The sequence below is a fragment of the Ambystoma mexicanum genome, chromosome 13, assembly GCF_040938575.1.
Source record: "Ambystoma mexicanum isolate Mex_15411 chromosome 13, UKY_AmexF1_1, whole genome shotgun sequence".
Taxonomy (NCBI): Eukaryota; Metazoa; Chordata; class Amphibia; order Caudata; family Ambystomatidae; genus Ambystoma; species Ambystoma mexicanum.
The window spans coordinates 411,455,703-411,479,379 of record NC_090938.1 but is presented as its reverse complement, the minus strand read 5'-3'; positions in this window follow the sequence as shown (position 1 = coordinate 411,479,379).

Here is a 23,677-nt window from a genome sequence, read left to right as displayed (position 1 = left end):
CATCAAACACAAACCATATCTATACAAAGTATGCATATGCAATGGATTAATAATGAAAATCTGGGCATACATGCCAGATATTTGTCAATTATTCACTTGTCCAATGTGCAAAGAACGGAAATTGACGACTACTCATCAGGACACAAACATTGGCACATGGGTCATTTATTTTATCCTTTTTTGAGTATGTAGCATTACTAACACTGATATGAAGTAGTACAATCACAATTGTTGCGTGTACAAAAAGCCAATTGCAGCTTATTTAATTGTAGACACTTGCACATTCATGTCACATACTTGTCCATTATGCAGTTGTGAAGCTTCTACTGACAGCCCAATTAGAGTGCCGAAGGGGGAGGCCAAGTTGGTCATAGTGGTTGTGCACAGATTGAGCAACTGCTCTAGGCCATGCTACTGCTCCTGGCGTTCTGCAGCTCCAGTGATGCAGTCATTATAGGGAGCTGGCTGTGATAGCAGGGCCATATTTTGTGGGGTCGTTCCTGTGCTTGGCAGGCTGAGCTAGTTTTTGGTCCTCTGGTTCTCCTTCATTACCGTATCACTAGGTCAATGTGCATTGCGCACCTGAATGGCCAAGACCATGGTGTGCAGCAGGATCTGTTTATTGCTTCTGATTTCACTTGTTTGGTCTTCATCAGGCCCACCTAATATGTGTTACTCGCCAACAAGCTGAACAGGCCGAGGCGTTGCTCAGAATACCTCGAGTTGAATGACAGGAGGGAGCCAATCTGGAATACAGCTATTCAGCCAAGCTGGACTAATTCCTGTTAGGGATTTACCCAGAACCAGGCCTCCTCAACCTGAGGAAATTCTTCTTTGTAATACACCCCTCTGCTGTTTGAATGATTCTACAGACAGAGGTGTTGATTACCCAAAAGAGCAGGGAAAACCCACACCGCCACACCAATGCTCTAATAGAAATATAAACAGGTTAACACAGACAAAATAAGGCACCATTATTACCCTAAAAGATAGTGTATACCTGTACTAGTGATGGCTTAGGCATATATAGTTGGAGCCTATGGAAATCAAGGAAACTAGTATTAACTCTCTACTCCTAATGCTGATGGTGATGAGTTTAGGGATTGACAGCTAAGTCATAAACAACGACGAGAAAAAAACAACAAACGGGTAAGTCAGTAAAGGAGTTCTCCCCGGGTGGAACGAGGGTCGCTACTAGATCCCGGGTGGTGCACCGAGCAGCAAAGCATTCAGAGATGCACGTGAGTTATTTCCGATGTTGTTCAAGTGGAATTAGGTATTCCAATGTCATTAACAGTCTGGTAATAAAGGTAGCAGAGTTCTGTAGCACAAAAATTCAAGCACAGTTCAATTGAATTGTATTGAATTGTTTAGCTTACCAGGTGTGGATGTTCTTGTGCATGCAAACAGTGCCAGGCCAAGCATGCAGTGACAAGATGTAGCGGGATACAAGTAGCCGGGTGTGGATGTTCTTATGCATGCAAATATTGCTAGGCAAAGCATGCAGTGAAAAGATGTAGCGGAATACACAGAGACCAGGGGCAGGACTCGAGCAGTACTGCGTAGGGTGCGGGTACTCGATTATGAGTAACCAGAATCCAGTCAAGCCATGCGGGTAGGGAGTGTGTAAGAAAATTCACGCACAGCCGGAAATACACACGGAGCCCCGCTGGAGGATAGTGGGGTCGGGAGATCAAGGCACAGTTACAAAGCTTTAGGCAAAAGAAGTCTGTATTACTTTCCGGGTCATCAACGTTCATAGTGATAATATCCAAGGGAACAGGCGAGGCAAATCAAGTAGCAAAACCGGGTCTTGAATGAAAGGCAATTTTAAGAATGGTGATAACGCTCTAATTAGAAGCAGCCCTATACAGGAACTGATTCTTTTATGAACGCAGCGAGGAGCGGAGTCTGTAGATCCGCGCTGCGGTTGGATGGCTAATCACATGACATGCCTGACACGCCTGTACAGCGGACGCCGCTGCAAACAAGCGTCTCCTAGGCAACCTCCAGAGTTGCCAGAAAGGTGAAGCCAGATGTCTGGATCAAGAAGAACACTCCCTAACAGAATAGAACTGTAAGGGGCGAAAAATGGATGGAGACCCAGATGTCCCTGATGTAACAATATGATTCCTCAATATTTATGCCAGTAGCCTCATGCCATGCTCCCTGTGCAGTGCAGACCGTTGTGCAAATGCATTGTGGTCAGAGTGATAGCATGCTGTGCATCCTTTAGTCTATCAAAGGAAAATATTGCCTCCTACCCAGTTCTACAGTTAAGCCATTTTTGGATTATTAATACAGAAAAATCCGAGAAACATCTGAATATTACGATCCATGAAGTCAATAGGGTTCATTGTTTAAAATGGAACTTCCTCTGTTGAACCTCAGAAGTATTCTTAAAAGTGCTGATGGTATTTGTAATTTTCCTTGAATGTCTCCAAGAGTCCTTCCCTCCACTCCTTATGACCAGATTAGGACTTTTTACCACTCCTTATGACCAGATTAGGACTTTTTAGAATCAATTTGCTACGCAGTCCACCTTTTTCATCTTAGACTTGGAAAGAAGGTAGGTTACTTCCACCTTCTTACCCAACTATTGACTTGCATTTCCTTTTTTCCTAATGTCATTTACTCCTAAAAAATGTCTGCATGCAAATGTTTTGACTTTCCAAAAAACTGAATGACTCACATTTTTAGGCTTGTGATTTTGTGTTGTCCCCTCCCAAAAAGTACTCTTTCTATCACAGGGCCAACATTAAGCTACATGCCATTTTGTACCGGAAGCTCACGGTTCCGTTCAATTTTTCATGCCTGTGAACTAGTATTCACAATCTATAATGTAAGTGTGTTTGAGTCATTCTATCTCATTTGTCTTTGACAGTGGAGGGGGATTTCTGTTGCTAAGGGTAACCAATCTGCCAGGGCTTAATAGCCAGCGCTGCGAGCTTCCTGCAGGTTGTATATGGGAGACGTAGCAGAGTCTGGGTCTCTGTCCAGATCCAAGTGATGTCCCTTCTGCAAGTGCCCATGATCTCCCTTTTATCTGGAACATGTCTCTGTTGATCCATGCGGACTGAAAAAGTAGAAAAGTCTATAGTCTGACTTTTAAAAAAAAAAAGTTTTATTTGTATTTGGTTTATATAAAACTTTACAAAATCTTTTAAAACGACATTTATACAATAGTACAATATCAAAATTACATATAAATAAATCAATCCAATTTCATCAAGTAACAAACAAAATAGGGCAGAATGGGGGTGGGGAGCATGGTTGCACCGGCACAGTTGATAACGGTGCCGGTACAGTCACGAGTTCAGGCTGTCAGGCACCCTCAAGCAGAGCTCGTAATTTGGCGGTATGGTATGAATGGTACTGGTGCCTTACCGGCACCGTTCATACCGTAACCGCCAACATTATAATGAGGCCCATTGTCTACATATACCCTTTGTCCCTTGCATTGGATTACGAATTAAATGCATTTCATTTGTTGACATAACATTAAATCTGAACCTCATCATCCCAATTTTCACCTTTCTGCTGGGGTATTTGCTAACATAGGTCTCTATTGAGCCAGGGATTTTTTGTGGGGATGCCACTTGGGCATAAATACGAGAGTCAAGTATCTCCAACCTATTCCTCTCCCAATCCAAGCTCTTATTAATGTTTTTTACCTTTGTTGGGTTGGTTATTAATATGTCCAAAGAGAGACCCACATTCCCAAGAATGTTACTGCACTCTTCCCTAACATCCTTCATATAGCCTACTGTATCATTTATTCCGACTGTGCATATGGTGTCCAGTCATACGAGGTTTCACACTTTCTTAGCAGGAATCATTTTCTCTATGAGACTATACTGGCAATGGACTGTAAACCAATCTCATAACGTATTACCTGCAACGGAACACATTTCGGCAGAAAATAGAGGAAAGATCGCAAATCACGCTTTCTATAACTTTAAATTCAGACTCCAATTCCGTAGGCCAAAATTCTAGGCCATAACAAATACTTGCTTGAACTTTGCTTCTATAGAATTCCTTACACGCTGTGAACGAGAATTTGCCAAATTTCCGATCCACTTGGTTCATTTGATTTATCATTCCTGTTACCTTTGATTTGAAATACTTTTATAGAATATTTTTTTTGAATCTTGCCAAAATTGGATAGCCTAGGAATTGCAAATTATCCTTTATTGCCAACACACTGTTATCCCAGGTCCACTTCAACTTCCTTGACTTGTTCTCCTTCCCTTTGGCCACTCTCATAACCACTGTTTTTGCAGCGTTTATTTTCAATTCTATTGATAACATGTATTCTCCAAATGCTGTAATGAGTCTTTGCAATCCTACTGGCATGGGGTCTATTAATAAGAAATCGTCGGCATAGAACGCCCAATTTAATTTGAAAGCTCCAATTTTAGGTGAGGCCAGCCTTTTCTTATCTAATACCTCACCTACATCCGACACGTATAGGTTATATAACGTGGGTCCCAGGATGCGCCCTTGACGTATCCCTCGAACAGTTTTACATTTCTTCCATAGTAACACCTCAGAGTTCAATCTGATCTTTATTTTCCAGTCTCTATGCAGATGCATCACAATGCTCAATCCCTTTGGCATTCCAAATGTGTCTAGTCTCTTCCAAAGCAAATCTCTATTTACCATATTGAATGCCTTACTTAGGTCCATTGAGGCCATAAATATTGCAGAATTAGCTGAAGACCAGGCTAATCTCTGGAGACAACTCACCAAGAGTCCCCCACAATCTGTGCCCAATTTTTTCCGATGCCCATCGGTCTATAATCCAGTATGTTGTTACTCGAGCTCCATTCCTCTGTGTTCCAGCACAATCTAAGCCAAAATGTTGGAATCCACATCCATTATTGAGATGGTTCTATAATTCATTGGTGACAATCTCGGGACCTTATTAAAAATTGGGACCATATAAGACATTTCCCACAAATCCGAAATTATGTGCGTGTCAATAATAATTTTAAATTCTATCTGAAGAATCTTGGCCCACAATCCCGAATTCTGTTTTAAGATGGCATTGGTTAATTTATTCAGCCCTGCCACTCTTGATGGGTTGGATTTCTTAATTTTTACTTCAATATTATTCACTGTAATATCTATTAACCACCCTTAGTCCTGTTTCGCACTAACATTCTTTCTCGGGAGATTAAATTTATGAGTATCCTCGAAATATTCAACCCAAATTTCCTCAGGAATAGGATTGCTTACAAGAAAGCAGTGATTTTCTTCAGTTTTATTTATCATGTCCCAAAAGGCTCTCAAGGTTTTACCGTTAGCACTGTCTAACATTCGTTCTCCATCTATTTGATATAATCTTGCTCGTTCAAACTTTAGCTAGTTTTTATATCTCTGTTTAAATAACTGGAATTTCTCTATTCACCTCCTTCCCCTTCGTGCTATAGATTTTTCGAATCTCTCTATGCAAAGCGTTTTTCCTTGCCTTAACTTCTATATTAAACACATGCCTTCCATTTTATATTAGTTTTAGTCGTTTTGGCCCTTTCGGGATTCATTTCCCCCAAACATTGGCTCTAAATATTCTGGAAGACCTTGTATATGGTCTCTTTTCAATTTCTCTTCCAATGGGTTAGAATCAAATTCCCTCATCATAGTTGTATTAAATTGACTCACTTTTTTAAAGGTCCATCTCAATCGGTTTCCACTCTTATTGACCATTAATTCCCTCCGATTAATGTCTGAGGATGCTATATTTGACACCCAGTTTAACTGCCCACATAATTGCGCATGATCACTCAATTCAGTGGGCTTGATTTCATAGTTCAGTACCTTAGAAAATAGATGAGTTGACACAAATATATAATCTATCTCTGAGGAAAAGCCCCTAGCTGCCCATGTAGGGGTGTCATTCTGCAAGCGAACCAACCCCCAGGTTTTTGCAAAATTAAGCCAGATACCCCCTTCTACAGTTTTCTTTCCCTACCTCTCTGTACTTGTTCATAATCCATCGTAAGAAAGTTAATTCTATCCATATTTATGTTGTTAGTTTGCATTAAAATCTCCTGCCAGAATCACATCTCCTGCTTAAAGCAAATTATACCACTCTTCCATTCTTTGATTCAGCTTGCCAATAACTATTTCCAAATTGAGATTAGGAGTCCAGTACACATTAATGAATAAAATGGCAGATATTCGGTGTTCCCCCTTCGCTACGACCCCTGTGGCAAGAATGTTATCCATTATCCTCCATTCTTTAGTTCTTTTTATTTCACGTCCCTTTTTGAGAGCTGTTGTTACCCCACCCTTTGGCCTTCTCTTAGCCCCTGCACTGGACATATACTTATCATGTCAAATCCATCCAAAATTTATTTCGATGTTACCCAAGTTTCTTGAAGAAATATGACGTAATTTTCTTTAATTTCCTTACAAACCTTTCTATTTGTAAATCATTGCCTGGCCACCTGGTATTCCAAATAAGGAGCTTCAAGGTACTGTTATTTTTAAAGTGGTTGACTTAAAGATTTCAACTGTGCGTTTTAGTGTCATTGCCAACCACCGCCAATTGGAAGCTTCACCACTTGGCGCCCTTTGTCTCCAATCATCCTCTTTCACTCTTTCACTCTACCCCTCTCTTCATAATCTACTTCATCCTTCTCCCTACTTTCCTCTTGCTTATATCTCTCATTGTTATATACTGAAATGTCATATCTCTATTTTTGCAAACCAAGTAATTCTTTTAGTATTATATTCTTTACCAGGGGCGATTAGATGATTAGTCTCGCATAATCATAAAGTTGCGGATGGATAAAATCCACCAGTTGGTATCCGCCGAGGTAATCAGTCTTAAGGCAGGAATCTCATTGAATTATGCCAGGATTTCCATCCTGTGCAAAGAACTAGGCCCACTCTCCTCAAATAGTTAATTCAAGATTAAACTGGGGTCATCCAGTTGTTTAGGAGACCATAGTTTGAGTATTACTTCGCTCCCCACCTACTCTCCAACCCTAGACAGTCATTTTCCCCCCTCTCTTTAGACTGTCGCACTTCTGACTGGCTAGGATTTTCTGCCTGATACAGACACTCATTATCACTTCCTTGCTCACCTCTCCTTTCCTGCTCGCAACCCCCCTCCTTTTCCCCCCCTGTTGACTCCCAATCTTTTTTTCCTCCAACATCTTACCTCAGATTCAGACCAGGTGAAACCTTTCTTTATACGTTCTCCCCCTTGTACATGGGCCACCTATCTCTCAGGTACAGTACATTCCCCTTCCGTAGCTAATTTTCCCTCTGTTCTGTTATAATGCTCTTTACTCCCTTCGCACTCGTTTTTTGCACCCCTCCTTCTTGCCCTTTTTCCAAATCCCAAATACTTTCATGACTCATATGTTGACTCAAGTAATGAGGCCTTGGCAGCCTAGGCTGAAGTTGTAAAGGCTGATTAAATATTCCAAAGAGTTGTTTCCCTTCATCTGTTTTTCTTTGATTTCTTCCCATGAGTCTCTGTTTTTTTCTGTTTTAATACATCTACAAGTCTCATCTCAGCCTTCGAGTATTCATTTAGTTTGTTTCCCCTTTTTATTAGTCTCAGACGGATCACTTTCATTTACATCTTCCTCTTTACTGTCACCTAAACCTCCCTCTTCCTACAATATTGCAGGTCAACATTTAGACCCTTTCCACTAAGCCACAGAAAGTTACTGGAGCAGGCCTTTGAATTCTTCAGTTCAGCCGCCTTTAGCACTCTCATTTACTTTTTTTGTTTTTTTTGTTTTGGTTTTTCGAGATTACAATTCTTAAAGGTTCCTCTTCTTCAATTCTCTTCATTCTCTCAACCAATTCCTCATCCTGCACCACAGTCACATCACCATCACCTCCCACTCCTGATTCCGTTTCTATGTCAGTGCCTCTTTTACCTTTTCCCTCTCCATATTCTTTCTCTTACTCTCCTCTTTTACCGTAATTCTTAGGTTAACCACCTGATCTATTATAGCAAGCCTCTCTAAAATATTTTTTAGGCAACTAGATTGTTCCTTTAATTTCTTCTTTACCCAGGATCGCATTTCCAATAACGTCAATATCAACTTTCTATCAGAATTACCGTTCCTAAATTCCAGTCCTTCATCTTCCTCATCTCCCTCCCCCCAACTCAATAGGTTTTTACCTTCCTTGCCAGTTAAGTTATTATCCCTTTTGAGAAAATGGGAGGAGTAGCCAATAGAGAATTATCCTGTTTTCCCTCCCCCTCCCCGTCTTCACTCTGTTCTTCAATATTCATTCGCACCGTCCTCCCATCTGCTCCCTCTCAACTTCATACAATGATTGAGAGTGGCCCGGTACAACTCCATGACCTACTGCCACTCCACCTTCTGTGTCCAACAATACTTCCACCATTAGAGCATCAGTGCCCTCCAGCCCCCCTCCCTATCTAATTCATCCATCACATATTCCAAGACAGGAGATTGAGGGAGTAGAAGAGCTAATGCTCTTGCCAACGTACTCCTCCTGGTTGTAAAGAACGGGGAGTCCATACTGAATCCTTCCGTGTGGTGATAGTTTTCTTCTTCATACCTTTTACCCTCCTACTATCTTGACCCCCCCTTCTATACCCCACATTTTAATATAATCCTTTCAATTTCCTCTCTCGGGGGATGCCTTTCAATTTCAACACCCCTTAAGACATTCTGAGATTAGAACCAAAGTCTTTTCATTCTTTTCACTGATGCCATTTTTCTGTCACTGCACCCCACCCAGCCGATCAAACTCCACCAGATCTCAGAATTGGCCTTTCACTTTCTGTTTGGTCAAGTTTGCACATTTAAATCCCTTAAGCTTTACAGCAAACCTATACCATTTAGAATGTCCTGGCCGTTCCACCCATTGTCATTTCGTTCCTTCTCACCGTACTGTTGCCCGCCCCTCTCCTCGTTCAGCTGACACCCCTACCTCAGATCTCAGTATGTCAATATTCGTTTCAGTGGTATAATCCTATTAAGTACATAGAAACCCTGATCTTCCAGTTACGTTCTGCTTAACAGTTAACCCACTCCAGCCCCGCCCCCAACTGCGCAGGCCACTTAAAAAAAATAGATATTAATAGTCCATCTTAGTAGCGTTGCAGCAAAGGTCACTGCCAGTCTAAGAGTCTCTCACCAACAGTCAGCGCTTCACAGCATTCACAGCTTAACCGCATACTCAAGAGTGTACTCGATGCGCATGCACCCAAATTTTGTACGCCCCCTTGTGGGCGTGGCTTCACACTGCAACTTGCTTCTTTAATTTATGATTTGCGTTCCGTAACAAAGTTAAAAATAGATATTAATAGTCCATCTTAGTAGCGTTGCACCAAAAGTCACTACCCGCCCAAGAGTCTCTCACCAACAGTGGGATTTAAACGTGTTTTAGAGCCTTATATCCTTCTGACTTCCAGCCTGCTGCGCTTCACAGGAGTCACAGCTTAACAGCATACTCAACAGCGTACTCTTAGTCTGACTTACATTTGTATAAAGCCCAGCCCCTCCTGAGTATGGAGGGCCCTATAACCCTAAGATAAAAAGAGGTAGAAAAGTGCTGAACCATTGGTGTGAAGGGTAATATATCCCTTATTTTGAAAAAGCACTAATGAGAGCGGGCGGACAGGCGTGCAAGGTCAATATAGTAGGCAAGCTGAGCGTGACCCTCCTCTCCCAGTGCACTAGAGCACTATAACCCCGAAACAGGAAACAGTGAGCTCCTAATGTGGATTTCTATTCGCAAGCAAGGCACGGATCATAAAAACACAACTAAGATGTACATTCGGCTCAAACAAGGTTCATTAGCATTGACTGGATGGAGTAGGGACACCAAAACAGAATATTCTTTGGAGGGAGCAAGCTAAGCAAAACAGTGTCAAGATAGGGTAAACTATAAATTGTCAGGGCTCCTATTCTAATGGAGATACCTCCCTTAAATCTCTCGTCTATTTCAATCTTCGGGACAGAGCATCCGACCTACCTCTTGGCTCACCACTCAGGAAGGGGTTTATTATAATGGCCTATAGGGTCTAGGTCAGGGCTCTCCAGTTGTTTTGGCCTACAACTTCATGATCTTTCACCAATGGATGTGCTGGAAAGGCCTGTGAGCAGTTGTAGTCCAGAACATCAGGAGAACCAATTGTTGCGGACCCCTGATCTAGGTGACGCTCATTAGAAACAAATAAAGGATATACTTTGCTAAACATGGTACCTCAATAACCCAACTAAGGGAATCGTGATCTTCCCCCATGTTCAGCAATGGTCTAGTGTGCAGCATGCTTCTTTCTACAAGCAAGTGCCTTACCCACATGCCTGTGGTTCGTATCGGGCTGAGATGTTCTCACCCTTTAGCTGCAGGCTACCCTCCTGGAGTAATGGTAATAAATTTCACATCTCTACTAGTGGGCATTTCTTTCTTTCTGTCTAGAGATTTTGCCAAGCTGTGTTAATGTTACCCTCTAGCCATGAGTTGCCCTCCTTGTCCAACAGTCTTCTTTTTAAGCTAGTTTCTGCCATTCAATAAGATCTGGCCCTAACTGACTTTTTGCTTAGTCTCTTGGCTCCTTCTCTCTCGTCTGGTTGGTAGCTGGATCCGTTTCCCTTACTGCAACAACCTGGGTGCTTTTCTTGATTGAGACTTTTCCTCAATAACGTTCCTGATATGTTGTTTCTCTCTCCCCTTGCTTGTGATAAGTTATCCCTCTTTTCTGTTTGCTTTTTGTCAGTTGTTTTCACTGGTTCAATCAGTCCCTCTGTACGCCATGTTTGAAACAAATGTTTGCCTCCCTGCTGGCAACAATGGCTAATTGGGCGTACCGCTAGCCGAGGACTCCACAGGCCGGTCTGCCGTTTTGTAGTCGGGTGGGAGTAGCGTTCTGATTTTGCGGTTCTACAGTGCTGGCTCTGGTCTCCTTGGTGTGTCTGCAGCAGTACTGCACAGCGCAGAAGCTGGGAATAACTTTGTTTCTCCAGCCTGTGTCTGTATTGGGAATAGTAGTATTCTTGCTACCGGCAGCATAGGTCTCTGCAGCAGAGGCAAGAGGATTAGCTTCTTTTTGCTACACTACGTGGGTCCCAGGTAGTCAGAAATAGAGCTCCCTTCTAATTTCTGGGGCAGAGGGACCACTTTCATGATTACTCTGACCCATGATGAATGCAAGGGTCTGTGCAATGGGTTGCACCCACCTGTGGGGAAGGGACTGATCGGGTGGCAGTGGGGTCAACAATGGGACTATGATCCATGCCTGCTTTTGTTAATGCTACACTAGAGCAAGGGGATGGACAACTGGAGATGCTATGGGGAATGCTTCCTATACCACTTTGGGTCCCAGGTGATCACCCTCCTCCCCATCATCCCCTAGAGCCACTCTTGCTCTCAAGAGAGAAATGTAATGCAACTTTGTCACAATCTCTGTGAGGTAGGGCTGTGGCAAAGAAGCAGCTGGGCACTTTATCCCTGAGATTGTGACCTGAGCCAAGAAGTGGTTGGGTGCTATATCCCAGAGACTTTGCGCTTAGAAGACCAGTCTTGTCACAATAGAAAAAACCCTAAAACATTTCTGGTCTTGTCCCAATACTATTTAGATCAGAATATGCAACATTGTTCACCCAAGTAAAACATAATTTAAATATATATTTATATTATATAATATTAATACATAATATATTCCCTTCTATTTTTCACTCTGTCTTATATATGGGAAACTAAAAGGTGTTGTTCCTTTTTATTAGTTTTGAATACAAAAGACCTATATATTTCTTTTCAACATCCCTCTGTAAATAATCAAGAATCTAAAACATCTCATATTGAGGCAAGGCCTCAAAAATGTATTTCACCAAACAGCTAAACTCTGTTTAAAATTAACATTTCCCCAATAGGTGTTTATTCTAACTGTGAACGAAATACAATTGAGGTGAAACTTGTTTCTCGAGTCACATGGTTCTTTTTAAGCCACCACAACATTAATGTGATTGACAGGACCTGAATCGAAGGCTTTACAAAAGAGCCCACGGTTCAGGAGAAGACCTCTTTATGTGTAGTCCACATATGAAATGGAATTCTCCTCGCTACAGCCAGAGCTAGGTTTGATCTATCTTATACTGGCAGACCAGTCCCATCATCGGGGAAATAGTTCTCACATATCATTGCATTTGTTGTTTGTTGTACCGAAGGGAACATATGGGAGGAACACCCAAAATCTGTGTTCTCAACCAAGCATAGTGTTGATAAGGGGGCTTTTGTGGACTTGGACTGTACTGGGAGTGTAAAGTTTCTGTTCCTTAACTGTGGGCACCAACCCTATTGGGTCGTAATCAGCCAACACATTGCCAATTAATATGTGAAAGAATATATTCCTGAGCACTGGGAGGTACCCTTTCTAAGCCCTTATGAAAGTGATTTGGTTCTCCAATCCAATCAGTACTGGGAACTGACATCAATGCAACCTAGCTTACTCTAGAGCCTAACTTTGCAGAGAGTAAACAGAATGATCCATTATTGAAAACCGCCTTACAGAGTTACCACATAGGAAGAGGAGCTCCAAAATCAAGGGACTTCTTTCTTCGAAGGGAAGTCGGTGCATCTCTAGGGTACAGAAAAACCATAAAAAGTATTTTTTGTATTCATTTATCAACTATACAAAACATCTTAGATCTCAAGGCTTACTTCTCTGCTGCATACATTCATTCGAACTGAACATATAAAACTCATTTCGATCTGGAATGAAAACGGAAAAACAGCATACACGGAAGCAGCAGATCAGGAATGGTGAAGCACTATCATGCTCTGCAACATAAGCTGATAGAATCATGATTATACATTTGTGTACAGTTGGCAATTTTATGCAAGTTCATTCCATGGCTCTTGATGAGAGGGTTTGGGGGGGCGCTAAGCGGCCTAGGGATTCCAAATGTGGGGAGCAGGGGGACCCAATTTGGGGAGGAGGCATTGGTTGCATTCCACAGATGATTCCTAGAAGAGATTGTCACACACTGCAGTGTCTGGGAGAATGACTAAGTGTAGTCAAGTAGGCCCATTGCCCTCAGCTTCACTGGGCGTGAGAAGCCCAAGTTGTGCTTCTTGCTAAGAAAACTGTGATGCTATCCTGTACTTTATAGGATTGATTGTGCTTTATTTTAGTTAAAAAAAACATAAGCCAATAATTACAGGCATATCATACATTACTACAACAAACCGCAGCTTAAAAGATAGTAAAATATCTCAGAGATAAAATCACATCATTAAAGGTTTAAGGGTTTACAGAACAGCATATATAACCATTCTAAAATACACATCAATTCATAAACTCAGCCACATCATTTTATCCAACAGTTCCAGGCACTAGATAAATAAGGGGTGACAGCAAATACTCTTTGGGAATTTTACAAAAATCTAATGCTCCTATTAGAGTATTCACCTTGTTTGCTTTCAGAATAGGAATGAGCCACTTCCTTCATTGGGCAACACTGGCTGATCCTGTCTAAATAGTATCATTTAGAGGAAGAATACCCAATCAGAGTTTAGTATACAAGTTTTTTACTCTTGGTGGGCTAATCCAAGACAGATATTGATCAGGACCCAAATGTTGTTTAATGCTTAGATACTTTTCAAGTGTGACCTTGCCCTCGTTGCTGTGCCATTAGTCTCTCAGGGCGGAGTCCTAAAAAAAAGGTCTTGTTTTATTTTTGTCTGCAGATCTCAGCGACTCGAGATTGTCCCAAAGGCAGCCTCGCCCAATCTTGGAAATAACTTTTCCAACATGAAGGCATCAGACGATGGTTTAAGATAGTTATTTGCTAGGACATCCTGCATAGCCCCCTTGTATTCTGTGCTTGTCCATAACTTAATGTACAGCATGACCAGTTTCAGTTGTGCAGGATAATCAATTCCTGTCTGTCCTAGTTCCATTTTAACTGCTATGCCTAAAGTGCTAATGGGACTGGTTTTCCCTAGTTTTCATTTTGGTAATGTTGCAAGGCCCCAAAATTCTGGGTGCATAAGGTACTGCTGCTGGGTTTGTGCCCTGTATACTTCCAATGCCGGTTCAATTATATTATCACCACATTTTTTAGAAAAACTCTGAAGTGCTTCTGTAGGTCTATTCATAATAAGGGTGTCCTTCTGTAGTTGGGAATACCACTTACCCTTGCTGTTAAAACATACACCTAAATAATCATAATAGTCAACATTTTATAATCCATTTAGGTCAGAATCTACAAGTGGGACAGCTTTTTTGCTGCAAGTCATGATCTTTGTCTTAGCTGCAATTATTCAAAGTGCTTTTTGTTGCATAAAGAAACAAAGGTGCAGAAGATCTATTTTAAGCCTTGCAGTGTTGTGGATAAAATAACTGCATCTTCTGCAAACATCAAAATATAAATGCGTTCTTTATTATTGGAGTTTCTGTCGGGTTTGCGAGCAACGTTTTAGCTAGGTTATTTATAAATAAGATTTAATCGATACGGGCCATGACACAGCCTTGTCTGACCTCTTTAATGACCTTAAGTTTTTTTGACCCCCCCCCCCCTGCTAACCTCATTGCACAGTTGCTGTATTGTTGGTATACAGTGTTTTGATGCTCTTGATCAGCTGGGGAGGAAGATCATGGCTAGGGCAGGCCTCGCATAAGCGACTATCAAAGGCTGCCTTTAGATCAATGAAGGCTAAGTGTAATGGCATAGATGGAGAAATTACTTTACCGTAATGATCTTTCTATGGTTTCTCCTCCCGCCGATTCCTCATCTTTATAGATATCCTCATCCAGCTCAGCTGCTCAGAAACCTTTTCGACAGGAGTAGACACTCGACTCGGCTGTCGAACCGTCTTGCTCGGTGTTCGATCATCGGCTCCGGAAGTGATGTCAGGTGTCATATGTATATGGAATGTCACTACGCCCCATGCTTCAGTTCCCTCCTTCTTTCCCCCGCGCCTGAACGCTGCAGAGGAAAACAATGGGAGGGAGGCTAATCAGCCTGTAAAAACACCATCATGGGAACACACCAAAGGGGAGAGACCCCCACAGAATTTGAAAAATAACTTAATTTTTAGTAAAATCTCTTTTGTTGAAAGACTGATGAGTGAAAACGGACACCCTAGAAGCATCAGCAACGCCTTTCACTTGGATAGAAGCGTTGAGCCGCAACACTTTCTGAGTGGGGACGGCAGAGAGGGGCAATGAGGAATCTACGAGAGAAGAATTCATAGAAAGATCATCATGGGAAGTCATTTCTCCTTCAATGGATTGGTTTTCTCCCACAGATTCCTCATCTTGATGAACTCCCCAAGCTGTTAAGCTAAAGGAGGAGGGCAGAAAGAATTAAATAAGTAGGTTCTGCAGAACTGCCCTACCAAAGCAGGCATCAGCCCAGCGGGCAACATCCAAAGCATAGTGGTTGGTGAATGCATGCAAGGAAGACCATGTGGCTGCATGGAAAATAGACCTAACAGGGACCCCCCCCCTTCTGTAGAGCTGTGGAAGCTGAACCTCCTCTGATTGAATGCGCCCTGATAACTGACAGAAGTTCTTTGCCTGCCGACTGGTAACACTCGGATATACACAAAAATAATCCACCGTGAGTGGGTTTGTTTTGTTATGGTGAGACCCTTGCGAGATAGAGAATGGGCCACGAACAACTGGCCAGTCTTCCGGAACTCAGATGTACGAGCAACCTAAAAGTTCAAGGCTCTTTTTGGTTCAAGACGGTAAAACGGCTCCTCCTCTTTCGAGGGGTGTGCTGGAGGATAAAATGCAGGTAAATCACTTGATTGTGAAAGATGACATTCATAAACAACTTTTGGAAGGAAGCCAGGCCTGACTTAGAGAGACACATTTTCTCTAAAAAAAAAAGGCAAACATGGCAGTTTGCATCATAAAGCCTGCAGCACACTAACACTGCTGGCTGACGTGATTGCAACCAATAAGGCTGTTTTAAGGGACAACAGCCTCAAATAACAGGAATGCATAGGCTCAAACATAGCCGCCATCAAATAGGTCAAAACTAGATTAGGGTCCCAATCTGGAACAAGAAAGGGGGTTGGTGGAAACTTATTGAGAAGACCCTTCAGGAACTGGGCCATGACTAGAATAGTGAAGAAAGAACCCTAATCCGGGGACCTTTTGAACACAGACAAGGCTGCCAAATACCCTTTGACTGTGGTAACCTGAAGGCATGCAAAGGCCAGTGAAAGAAGGAACTCCATCACTGTTGTGGTGGGGCAAGAGATAGGGTCAATCTTTTGTTTCCTGCACCCCGCCTCAAATCTTCTCCACCTACACGCGTGCATCGAGCCACACCTCAAGCACCTCCTCCAAGAGGTCAGTCATCATACCTCATGCATGTAGATTGTGGGAATCAGGTGAAGCACCTGACCTTTCCCCTGGGTCAGGAGATCCGAACGCCGAGGCAACCATCAAGGTGGACAGATCGTCATGTCCAAGAAATCTGAGTACCACGTTCTCCTCGCCCAGTCCGGGGTGATAAAGGTCATGGTCGCTCGAAATCTCTTCAACCTCCCGAAAACCCAAGGAATTACGGGAATCTGGGGAGAGCACAGTGAAGAGGGAAGGTCCAATCCACCAGAAACTCATCCCCCAGTGCGCCGTTTGCGGGGAATTCCCTTGAGCAAAACTGTTTGCATTTCCTGTTGGACCCCATGGGAAACAGATCCACCGTTTGGATACCCGAGAGAGGGAAGACCTCTTCCAGGACTTCTTGACGCACTTCCCACTCGTGTGAGAATGTTCTCTGCCTGCTCAGAGCATCTGCCAAACCATTCTATGTCCCCGGCAGATGAACTGCTGAGACCGAGATTCTGTTCTCTAGCAACCAGAACCACAGCAGCATTACCTCTGTGCAAAGGGGAATGGGCGTGCATGCCACCTTGTTTGTTCAGATAGTGCATGGCCACTGTGTTGTCTGTCAGAATGAGGACATGCTTCCCCTTAAGAGACTGGGTGAAATCCCTCAAGGCTAGCCTGGTAGCTTGCATCTTTAGTCTGTTGATGTGCCACTTGACTTCTGTCGTGGACCAAAGGCCGCTCACTTGCAAGTCCTCACAGTGAGCGCCCAACCCTTCAGTGACGCATCCGTGACCACCCGGGTCTGAGGCCAAGGTGGCAAGAATGGTTATCCCGCCATGAGGTTGCTGCGGTTGTCTCACCAATTTAGCTCAAGGACCACCCGGATGGACACATGGAGAGGATCAGTGAGGACTCCCAGATACTGAGACCATTGACCCCATAAGAGCCACTGGAGGGATCTCATGCGCGGCCTGGCCTCTGGCACTAGAAAAATACAGGACGCCATAAGACCTAAGAGGTGGTGGAAGGAAGTTACTGGTAAAGTTGCGTGGTTCTGGAACAATGTACCATCTTCTCTATGCTTGTTTCTCTTCGGGTGGGAAAACTTTCCCTATGCGAGTGTCCAGGACTGCGCCGATGAACTGGAGCCTTTGGACGAGTGTCACGTGGGACTTCTTCAAGTTCAGGGAGAAGACCAGCCTGTGAAGTAGCAGGCAGGTGTCCTCCAGATGAGACAATACTTACCCTGCTGACTTCCCCCGGATCAGCCAGTCATCCAGGTAAGGAAATACGTGAACCACAGATCTCCTGAGGTGAACCGCGACTATGAACTTGATGAAGATACTTGGAGCGGAGGTCCACACAAAGGGAAGGACCTTGAACTCATAGTGCTTGTCCCCTATGAGGAACCGTAGGAACTTCCTGTGCTTTTGATGTATCGGCACATGGAGGTCTTGAAGTCTTTTGACACCAGCCAGTCCTGGAGTTCGAGAGCGTGGAGAATTTCTCTCAAGGTCACCATCCTTAACTTGTCTTTCCTCAGGAACCTGTTCAAGGCCCTGAGGTTCAGAATGGGACTGATATCTCCTTCCTACTTGGGCACCAGAAAATACTTGGATTACCAGCCTGACCCTCTGTTCAGGAGGTATCTCTTCCACTGCACCCTTTGACAACAGGGCTCTCGGTTCTTCCTGGAGCTCCTGTCCTAGTTGGATTGGGGGGGGGTGGTAGTCTGTTAGGTGGCTTTCTCAAGAAGGGCAGACAATAACCCCACCAAATTGTTTGCAGGGTCCAGGCATTGGAGGTACTCTCCTACCACTGGGGCCAATGCCCTGCCAACCATCCACCAACTGGTAAGTCGTGGGAGGGGAAATCAAAGTGGCTTAGAGGGCGTGGCCGCTGCTGCTGCTGTTTGTTGGCCTCTCAAAGCCCCTCTGCCTCTTACGGGATGCAAGAAATGCCTCTGCCCCTGCCTGGCTTGCGGAAGCTGCGATTTGTTGCCATAGGTTACATAGCACCTATAGCCAAGCCCCTTCAGGCAAAGCTGAAAGCAGGTTTGGCCGGCTGAGCATCTAGGTCCAATGACTTAGCAGCAATCTTAGACTTTGAATTTTTCTAAAGAGTCCTCCGCCTTTTGTCCAAAGAGCATATCTCCCTTTTAAGGCATGTCCAGCAGGCAGTTTTGAACATTTGGAGAGAACCCAGAGGTTTTCAAATAGGATTGCCTCCTCATAACTACCGCTGACCCCATTGAGCGGACAATGCAGTCTGCAACGTCCAGGCATGTCTGCAATGACTGGCTACTTCCTTCCCATCGTGCACCAACTGTACGAATACATCCGACATAGCACCCCCAGGTACGTATTCTGCTGCATGCTCCACAGCTTTCCACAAACCGTAAGAATACTTTGCTAACCCGCAAGCTATGTTTGTGGCCTTGAGTGCCATGCTGCCGAAAGTGAAAACTTTCTTGGCCAAAGTGTCCAACTTCTTTCTCCCCCTATCCGGTGGGAGATTTGACCTGGTTTCCGCTGGTCTGCTGGCTATTGCGGCAGCTTGCACCACAAGCGGAACAGTGTGTAGAGAGGAAAGAAGGATCCCCTCTTGCTGGCCTCTACTTCCCAGAGAAATTGGCATTCACTGGGGGGAGACGTGCAAGGGTGTTGCCATAAGGAGGATAAAAGTGTCTGCTATGGCCTGATTGAAAGGCATGTTATGATCAACTGCCGGACCCTCATCTAGGATGTCTGTCAGGTCGCACCCCTGAAGGGATGTGGTGGACGACTTCAGGCCAAGGGTGTCTACAACCCTCTACCAATGCCCTATACTTAACATTAGCATGAGTGTAGGGTTGGCTTTGCTGCAAGTCAAGGTCTGGGGACGTGTCCAGACCACTGGAATCTTGCAGGCCATGGGCCAGTGCCAATAGATTAGCCTGATTGTCGAAATAATCAACACCGCCGGCTCCTGTGTAAATGGGGCCGACGTTATCGGGTTGGCCGACGCTAAAGATCGACCGCATAGATTTGAAAAACCATGATCTCGATAGCTGCTGAAAAGAACTGTCATCGGTAGTCTGTCGAGGGTTTGTCTCCTGATGCAATGGCCTTGGACACCGGTGGCTTTAGCGCCGGCAGTGCAGCTTTTCAGGCCGATGGAATAGTTTCTGATGCTAATTCCTCCGACGGACGATGATCGCCGTGGGAGGTAGCCATCCTTTAGCTGGCTTTCTGAAGGACACTCTCCTGTCTTTTTTGGTGTCGAGCCCAAAGGCTTAGTCGACGTCGATTCGGTAGCTAGCGTGGGGTCGGGGGTCCCAAGGCCTGCTAGTCGGGGGCGGGTGAGGAACCGCACCAGCAACCACCTGTTTAAACATGTTAAGCATATATTTTTTTTAAACTCTCTCACTCTTGCCGAGTAGTGGGTCCCTTCGAGGGCTTACCTCCTTCTGAATACTACCTTGACTCCCGCCGATGGTGGTGGCGTCGCTTCTTCTTCCATGTGGAAGACGTAGAGGAAAGGCTCTTAGAGTGGTTCTGTTTCTTTGTTTTCTTCCGATGTCTCGGAGGTGGGCTCCTCAGTCTCAATCCTGGCCTCAGAAGACTGGATGAGAGACAGTGCTGGAGATTTTGACATTGGGCCTCATTACACGGATGGCGCTAAGGGATTACCGGCACCAGTAAGGGCACCGGTGCCGGTAATCCCTTAGCGCCATACTACGAGGTACCTCAGCGGGTCCCGTCCTTAACGTGTGGCCAGACCACACGTTAAGGAAGGGACCCGCTGAGGGACTTCAGGGCAAATAACGGTACCGCTAATAGCGGTAATTGGATAGTGTTTTTATCCAAATTAAATGTCCTCTCTTGGCCTGCCTCGATCCCCTTTTGGGGCCCGGGATCAAGTAAATTACATATCCAGGACTCACAGGCATTCCGCATGCCCAGGTTTCCTGCAGACTGATTCCCCCATTCACCAAGGTGGAATCGGTAAAATACCGGCGGCAACCATGGCGCTACTAGCGCCATGGTTACCGCCACCCGTGTAATGAGGCCCATTGTGTCGAGGTTTTACAAAAACTAACAATTTTGTGGGAAAAACATTGAGTAAACTCGAGTCGTGTTCCCCATGCAGCATGCAAGCATGCGGAAAAAAGGAACTGAAGCATGGGGTGTAGTGACGTTCTATATATCTATCTATCTATATATCTATATCTATATCTATATATATAAACGCCTGACATCACTACCGGAGCCGACGATACAACACCAATCAAGATGGATCGATGGCTGAGTCGAGGTCCACTATGCCCCCTGTCAAAAAAGTTTCTAAGCAGCCGAGCTGGTAGGCTATAATTTTAATAGGTTGCATTTTATTGAAAGGGATTTTGACAATTATCAATTAAATTATTAGAATTAGGGGGAATGATACTGCCCCTAGTAAATGCCTCATAAAGAGTCTTAACATGCTTATACCAGGTAGATCCTGGGATTGTCATAACTGGTGAAAGGGCTGCATCCATGAGTTATTATTTTCCAAAAATGTTTTTGGTAGGGTTCACAAGTTACCTTTTTTAAGTTCTCCTATCTAAACTCAACTTCTGCTTCTTTTTTGTTTTTGATCACATATTTGTAATTCGCTCTCTTCGTTTTTATCCATTCTGAGTTTTGGTTGCCTAAGCTTTGATTGCAGCAAAAAGCAAGAAGTTCATTTTTTGCAGGCAAGGTCAAACCATTTTTTGGTTTAGTTAATTTAGTGACCCAAGGTTTGCAGAGAGAGCAGATGAAAGGCCTTAGTGAGCTCACCAAATTATCACAGAAACCAGGCCCATCTATTGCCTTCTCTCAGGGAATCAATCGATAAGGGATCAATCACCTCATGGATATTCAGCCTAAGTTCTGCACAATTTATCAAGTTCCATTTCAGGCAACAGACGTTGATTGTTCTAGTAACACCCAACATAGTAGGATATTTACAGTACTACATAGTTTGAGGTAATAACTAGTGCATTATGGTCACTCTCCTGAAGTCTACAACCGCCAAGGCTCTGGACAACCTTCAATTGGCTATGTTAATTAAACAATAGTCAAGGGGACTACTGATGTTCAAAGAATGATAGGTTGGATTAGCCAGGATATTCCCTGAGATAAAGCCATTTAGTGCTCTAGTACCTCTTTCAGCAAAAATACTAGATATTTCTAAGGCATCCCCATATTGGATTTGTTCAGTAGATAGCAGAGCCCCAGGAATGCCCCATACATCATCTTCATCACAGAGGAACAGCCAAAAGACCTTTTATATAAACAGTATCCAAATACCAATGTAAACTATTGGGAAAACCGATCCTGACCAATTGTATATCAGGGGAGCCTGTTTCAAATGGTGTGAATCTGTTTTTATCCAAATTAAATGTCCTCTCTTGGTCTGCCTCGATCCCCTTTTGGGGCCCGGGATCAAGTAAATTGCATATCCAGGTCTCACAGGCATTCCGCATGCCCAGGTTTCCTGCAGACTGATAATGTGGGATTCCTCCTCAAAGGATGCCAGTCTGGATCATCAGTCTTGGATTGCAGACCTGCAGGTAGGTTTTACGAAAAGTAACAATCTCCTGCTCATTTTTTGGAAGTTCCTTTGGAGGCGGAATTACCCATAGGAGGAAGTGGCGTCATACAGTTTGTTTACTGTGGCTCAGCCCTACATTCCAGATATGGATCATGAGTTGTATATTGGGCCAGATTCTGTGGGTATGTTATAGGGAAATGTGAGACTTAGTGACACTTCTAATTTCCATAGTATAGCTTGCTTGTGCTGACCTCCTGAAATACAGTATCGGTAGTTCTTCCACTATGATTTCTGGGGGTAATAGTTCTATATAGGAGACTTTCTCATTTCTCTGTAGAGACCACATACGCAACCACCAATCTTCAATCATGGGAGCCCTAACCAACTTCCAGTGGGCCGCGATTGTGATTCTAGCGACTAAAAGCATAGGTCTCGCTGTAGCTACAGTTGTGTGTGCTATGCGTGCCCAATTCCGGAAGCAAAGCTAATGTCAAATGATTTAGCATATGTATCGCCACATTTCCGTAGTGTCAGCTTGGGGCAGGGTCACCATATGTGCATGTATGTACCTGCCCCCACCCCATCCACGCCAGCAAAACCCATTGCCCCATTCACTCCCATATGCTTCGTTATATCGAGTGTGAGGTAGTCCCTCGTCATAAACTTGAAGCCCTTCTCTGCATTTTGTACGTTTGTGGTGGCCTTAGCAAAACAGAAAGTTGATGGCTGGAAGGTTTTGAATTCATCATAACCACGGGCAAAGCTCTGGGCAACCCTCCAGACCATCGTTTTTCAGACTGCCAAGCCTTTACAGAAGGGGAAACACCATATGCAAATCAGGCTTGGTCCTACCCCAAAAGGGGCAGTCCAGCCCGAACTGCTAGGTCACATCCCTTCTGCACGAGACCACAAGCATCCCCAGACATGTTTCAGCCTTGTTGGGCGTCATCAGTGAGGAGTAGCTTGGGTCTCTAGGCCCGGCAGACTCGGGACCCACGTCTGGGCATACCCGTCCCACTCGAGGTGACTTTAGCAAAACAGAAAGTTGATGGCTGGAAGGTTTTGAATTCATCATAACCACGGGCAAAGCTGTGGGCAACCCTCCAGACCATCGTTTTTCAGCCTGCCAAGCCTTTACAGAAGGGGAAAAACCATATGCAAATCAGGCTTGGACCTACCCCAAAAGGGGCAGTCTAGCCCGAACTGCTAGGTGGCCTTACTCAGTCCTGTCAATGCCTCCAGCCAACCTTCCCCTGTGGGCTCCATGCCTAGATCTCTGTACCAGGCCAGTGCATAAGAGAGAAGGCCTTCTGCTTATTACATGGGCATGAAAACAGATGAGATATCACACTATGGGATGCAATTTGTTGAACTCCGTAAGTGATCGGAAAGCATGCCTTGCTGTGTGTCTGCAGAGCCCACTACCTCATCTACCATTAGTGGAGTCTCTCCTTCTTGTCAACCACAAAGGTGATTTTACAGGATTCAAAAGATCTGATTTGCCCCTTCTTATACAGGTAGCATAGGTATTCACAGCCCCCCGTATTCACCCATAGTATGATTATCCTTTTGTAGGCTCGCTGGAAGTTAGTGGTATAGTGAATAGGGTAACAGGTGAGGCAAAGGAGGACAGGCCCAGACAAACTATAATGCTATCCCACACCTGCATTGTTGTCATAGTGGTTGGCAGCTCATACATACTCTAGAATCTGTTTCTGCATGGGAGCCAGGGCATGTACCATAGGGGCCTACCTGACACCACCTCCTCAGGGCGTCTCCGTCCTTTAGTTGAGTGGGGGGTTGACCCAGTCATGTAGG